Below are 6,902 nucleotides of genomic sequence, written 5' to 3' on the forward strand. Positions count from 1 at the left end.
TGGACTTTGAACTCTGGGATTTGAAGGGGTCTGCAAAGTGCGTGAACACGTAAATATGCGTGTTTTGTGTGTTAAAGTAAACCCTGACAACTTACCAATTGCAGAATGACAGTGGGCTATTCTATAAATCCACCCCCCCCCCAGTCCAGCTGGACATTTTTGCTAGTATAATTGTTAAATTCCAGTTGAACATAGTACAATTTGGCCCTAAAATTAAACAATTCAGTTTGGAATTCCAAAATCCTCCACTCATTTTCCACTTGTTATGGATGAAATGGATGGATATGAAATAATTTATACTGGTGAATGTGGTTGGAATTCCAAACTCTTACTCAAGGGGTAGGGTGTATGTTTTTAGATGGAATAGCCCAAACAATCTTTGCATGTTATAACTTCACAATGTGTTCCTGTTATAGATCATTGTTACTCATAATGCATGTCAGTTGTAAACCTTTGTAAAATTGATGAATGATGCACTGTATTAAACCTGCAGTAATACAACCCCATGAGAACTACCTGCCGATTGGCCAAAAAGAAGTTCTCATTATCAATGGGACCAATCAGCAACATTGTTAGAATAATTTCACCACACAAAAAAATTGGGGTGAATTATTTGCAAAGCTCCATTCTGATTGGTGATTAAAGTGAAGATATCATGTAGTTGACCAATCAGAGGCAATGTTAGATCGGCAGGTAGTGCTCAGGGGGTTAAAATCATTCTTTGGTACTGTTTTTGTCTTATTTTTGTTGTAATTTATTACACATTCATGGTTTGTTGGTAGCGTGGGATTCTCAATGGTAAGGCACCACGTTCAAAGTTGTGCCTAAGTCACTCAAACCAAAAAAAACTTCATTCAGCTTTTAAAAATGCCAACACAACACAAAATATGTGTCTTGTGTGTTTTATTTTGGCAGGCATTAAGTCTTTCCTTGGGAGTGTAATGAAGAATGCAGATTTTGATACTGGGTGCAAACTTTAATTTTCTCATATAACCCTAGTGAAATTTTTAGACATGGAACATGCTAGTATTGTGGTTACCACTGCTGAAGTCGGCCACTGAGTGACTGGCTAGGGTGATTCACAAAAAATGAAATTGGTATTTTTCAACGGGACACCCCCTCATTTTGTTCATTTTGGTAATAAAATTATACCTGCAAAATATGAAAAAAATTCAAAAAAGTTTAGGGGGTGCTACCGGTCAATGAACTTTGTACACAAAGTCAATGGGATTTTTTGTCAAAAATTTCAAACGCTTATTTCAGGGCCTAAAAAGTCTACCAGGCTTGCAAAACTGAAGTAAATGTTCAATGATATACCTAACTTTGTGAAAACATGGGTTTTTACCAAATTAAAGTTCATAGTTGACTGTAATAATAAAAAATGTTTCGAAAGTGACAGAGGGAGTGTAGCTCAAGAAAAGAATACCCTGGGATATCCCCTGGAATCCCACCAGGCACCCCAAATTTATACCTTATTGAACTGAACTGTTGATAAAAAAAAGATTAAAATTCTTCACATATTAGTTTACCCCAATGGTGATACCAGCTTTTGAAATCTTATGTAATAGTAACTATCAAAATCCATACATCTGTATCAGGGGTGGTCATTATGGCCATACCTGATGAAGATTTGTATTGTTTGAATTGAATGACCACAGGAAGGATTAGATTCACCATGGTTGAAAAGAAATGTATATAAATTGGGGTCACAACATTGGATAGTGGCCAGTTCAAAACTACACCTTTATATTACAGCCAAGTACCATAATATTTTGGCTGTTCCAGCAACTGCCTTGCCCCAAATGTAACAGTTTTCACAAAAATGCAATTTTCTGGAAAGCAGGTTAACATTTTTACAATTTTCTTTAGCATTTATTTTAAGGACATTACTCACACTATGATCAAATATTTTTGGCACAATCAGGGAAAATTAACATATCATTGAACATTTACTTCAGTTTTGCAAGCCTGGTAGACTTTTTAGGCCCTGAAATAAGAGTTTGAAATTTTTGACAAAAATCCCATTGACTTTGTGTACAAAAGTTCATTGACCGGTAGCACCCCCTAAACTTTTTTGAATTTTTTTCATATTTTGCAGGTATGATTTTATTATCAAAATGAACAAAATGAGGGGGTGTCCCGTTGAAAAATACCAATTTCATTTTTTGTGAATCACCCTAGTGACTGACTACTGCTGAAGTCGACCACTTAGTGCGATACACAATTTTGCTTGTAGAATCCATATTGCTGGAGCAATTGATTTAACTTGCAACTTGGAATAAAAATGTTTGGGCGATGGGTTTCAATGCGAGGTACAAAATACCAATGTAGTTGTACAATTGGACCACACACCTGGCTCTGTTCACAGGGTGTTTTGTTTCATAACCTTTCATGGCATTTCTGACATTTGAGTAGTAACATTGTTTTTCACATTTTGTGTGTAAATTTCCTTCTAAATTTTATGCAAACTTATGCATAAAAAGTGCAACTTGTGAAAGTATTTCTTTATTGCTTTATTTATGGGCAAAATCATATTTATATTTCCAACATAAAAAAAGCATCAGAACTCTGAAATAAAGGGCAGATGTGAGCCATGTACATGTATATGCAATGGTAGTTGCAGCAGAAATGATTTTAGTTGGTATCATTTTGAACCTATGTGAAAGGCTTTTTTTTTCAATTGGTCATTGAATGGACTGAGCATGATATTGGTTCTTTTTGTGTTCAATTATTAACTTGCTGACTCAGCTTTGTTTATTTGAATAATATGTATGACATGTTTATGATAAGGAAAAATGACTTTTCACATCACTGGATTTGACAGATGTTCTCATTGTGTGGGCCATTTGTACTTTTCCAACACATCAAAAATATTTGTTATGATTTATTATAGGCAATTTGACCCAACCACTTGCTTGGAAATCACAGAAGTCTGAATTAAAATCATCATCAATACTTAAACGTCCAATGGGTCCATTATTCAAAATTGTACACCGACTGTTGTAAATGCGTAACGCGAGGGTCCCATATTTGAAATATGCCCCGATTGTATCTGGAATGCAGTATAGTTGGAACATTCTGTGATGCGCGATATCATTTGCACTATGGATACAGGTACATGATGCTTTACCCTGATGTAAACAGTGTAGAATATTTGGTAAAAAAAGTGATATTTTCTCTTGAAATCACACTATTTTTGTGGTAAAAGAATAGAAATAAAGGTTGCTACATACATACTTTGCTCTTAAGTAACAAGTCTATAATATGGTTTTTATTTCGTATCACAAGATTTACTTGTGACAATTTATTACATTTTCTCATTTCCAAGAAGTTCATAGACAAAAATAAGTTTACAGCACAATAAAACTGACATTCCCACATATTCACTTTGTACAAATATTTATATAAAGTATAATTTTGTGAATGTAACTGCCAATATTGGTCAACTCTACACGGGAGCCAAGATCTGCATTAATGAAATCCAAATTAATGTGAACTTCCTGAACGTGCAGACGACACAAGCGCTTTGCAAATTATATACACTTACATTGCGTGTATTTCGCATGCGTGTATTTTGCACTTGCACTGTGTGTGCTACATACTTGCACTGCATGTGGATATGCCTTATCCAGATTAATGCGTACGTATAGACAGTTACTTACAAGTGATTGTGGAACAAACATTAATGCACACACCTTGCCTCCCGTGTAGGGTCGCCCATAATCTTTTCATGCATACAAGTTGGCACACAAATAGTTTTGTGCCAAGAAATCTTCACCAATTTGGAGTTCATCGTTTAAAACCTTTGCTTATTTTCAATTTCTGTTTTATCTGTTTAATTTGAAAAGCTCAACTTTTTTCAAACATTGTTTTGAAATAACACGGCTCTGCTAGAAAATAAAATATCAATACATGTAGTATTGAATATTGATGTCATCATGAAGAATCGTTTGCTGATACTCGATGTTAATGGTATGGTCGTAAATTTTTCTGTCCCTCCATTCGACTAATGAAAGAAAAAGCTATGTTGACCAGGATTGGTACCTGGTATCTCTGAGCCTCTAGTTTAGCTGTCTTAACAAACTGAGCTATCGTATATGGTTGTGGCATCAAACTAATCCAAGCATAATTAGTATGCTTTATGGACCCAAGATTCTAACTAACAATCTACCATTTCTATTGAGACAAACATCACAGAGTAATTAATGCAGGCCAATTAATAATTACACAAGTCCAATATGTAAAATAATATATTTGAAGAGTTCAGATGCAAAAGGCGATATATATCCATTTTTCTCAATTTTAGAAAATATACATTGGATTTTTAAAGTAGTGTAGTAGTAAGTTTGAAAATGGTGTATATCGCATTTTGCATCTAAACTCTTCATGATGTGATTTGATCTATCCACTTGGATCAAAGTTGGAAAATTTGAACATTGAGTTATTACCATTACAAATTTGCTCAGTACAAAAGCTTACTGATGTTGAATCCCAATAGTCCTTACTTGGTTTGCAAGTTATGAATATTTATGAGTTGAGTTATTACAATTACCAATTTGCTTAGTACAAAGGCTTACTGATGTTGAAATCCAATAGTCCTTACTTGGTTTACAAGTTATGAATATTTATGAGTTGAGTTATTACCATTACGAACTTGCTCAGTACCTACTGATGTTAAAATCCCATATTCTCTACTTTTGTTTGCAAGTGAAGAATATTTACGAGTTGAGTTATTACCTACCATTACTAACTAGCTCAGTACCTAAGCTTACTGGGTGTTAAAATCCAATATTCTACTTGGTTTGCAAAGTTTATGACTATTTGTGACACGATCTGCTCCATGGGGGCCAAAGGAGGCATTTTTGAAAATTGAGTTACAATAATTATCACCATATATAAACTTTAGGCTATCATATACTGAAAACACCAAAGGTCTAGCATACTTGGTTCTAAAGTTATGAAGTTTTGTGATGTCTATTTTCTTATGTATTTTATTGTTTATTGTTTTTTACTCCATATTTTTGCCTTTATCTCAATTTCAAATTTGCCGCATTTGGCCCCCATGGACCAGATCGTGTCACATTTATGTCTGTTTTCATTGTTTCTTACTACTTATAATTGCCAATATTTCAATTTCATTATTGCCGACTATGATCTGATTGGATCAGTTCATTTCACATTTACTGTCTGTGCCCTCTACAATACACACACTATCACTCACCCACACTGTCCTAATTTAACACTAACAAATTTAATAAACAATTAATAAGATAAATACCCATTTCCCAAACCTTCACCAGCATTTTACCCACAATGTTTTATATGGTCCCAATTCTATTTCTACATCCCCAGTTTAAGAATCCTATCAAAGTCACAATCTTGGCATCAGTGTTATTTGTTCTCAATTCATATTCTAATCACTTTCCCACACACCTAATGGTTAGTAATAACTTCACCATTTCCTAAAATTGTCCACAAATCATTTTACTGTTCTACTTTCCCAAAATATTATTACATGATTCAGATAATATTGTTTAAGCATTCCAAAATGCATTCATAAACTAATAGAACTCATTCTTTTCACATTATTTGCATTAAAATCAATAATACAATAACACAATACATTCACCTGTTATAAACAGAACAGGGTTGCCAAACCCACGATTTAGTAGCCCAATTGGGCAACTTTTGAAGATTTTTCCCGCGACTTACGACAATTTCCTGTCCCATAGAAACCAATGGTTAAGAAAAATTTGGGTGACTTTTCCATGTTGGCTCCTGCGACTTCCGATAGTTTCCTGCCCCATAGAAACCAATGGTAAAGAGAAAAATTGGGTGACTTTTCGATTATTTGACCCGCGATTCGGGCTGAAATCTTTTGGCAACCCTGAAACCGAATGGAATGTCGTACAGCTTGGTGCAACAGGTGATGGTGGACAACATGGTGGATATGAGATATCATGCTAATAATATTATTATACAAAAAAATAGTGGAATGCAATGATATCCCTATTTATAATACTGGAATATATTACTATACTACAATGTAAAAATGGCAATGGAAGTAATACATTTGTATCATGTTACTGTTCAGAAAGGGAGTTATATGAAATCTTGAAAGAAAGATATTCTTACAAAGAAAAAAACTCACATAAATGCAACATTTCCTAAACCATATTTGTTTCTTTTGACCAGGATTTGTTCTAACAGTTCATTTCCTAGGCATTTCACAGATTGTCAATGTCAGGAGAAAAACCTTACGGATCCAGTCTTTGGTAATTTACAATTTTCAACGACCAGTCAAACAATTATAGACAAATAATATGGAACAAAACAGACGAGTTCATGATATCACTCATTAAATTGAAACAGGTCTGTTCAATCAAATTGATTAAACACTATAAACAGTATTGTAATATTAGTGATTTACACAAGAATAACAACAACATATCATAATTTTAAGGTAAACAACAGGAATGAAATATTTTATGTAGGCATTAAACTTGGGTGAAAAGTTGTAAAAATAGAAAATTTGAAAAAATACACCAAAAGGTTTGATAGCCATGTTAGACATGAGATATAATCAAAACAAAATGACTTATTGGCAACTGAAAATCCATTTTAATTGTCCTCATTTGTAAAGGTATGTGACCCGATTGACAGCTTCACCCCCCCCCCCCCCACTTTAATCCATCAAAGTCCATAGTCAAGGTGAAAATTTATCCATGTAAATTTTGTTCTTTGTCATCAAAGTAACAGGTATAAGTCAGTTCTTCTGTGGCGAACTGGCCAAGTGGGACTTCCTCTTTAAGCTCAAAACTCGGAATCAGGATGTATGGGTGATGGGTCTCGATGCGAGGTAGAAAACATATTGAGCTACAATTGGATCACCCACCTTTAAC

This window comes from Amphiura filiformis, chromosome 1 (genome assembly GCF_039555335.1).
Source record: "Amphiura filiformis chromosome 1, Afil_fr2py, whole genome shotgun sequence".
Taxonomy (NCBI): Eukaryota; Metazoa; Echinodermata; class Ophiuroidea; order Amphilepidida; family Amphiuridae; genus Amphiura; species Amphiura filiformis.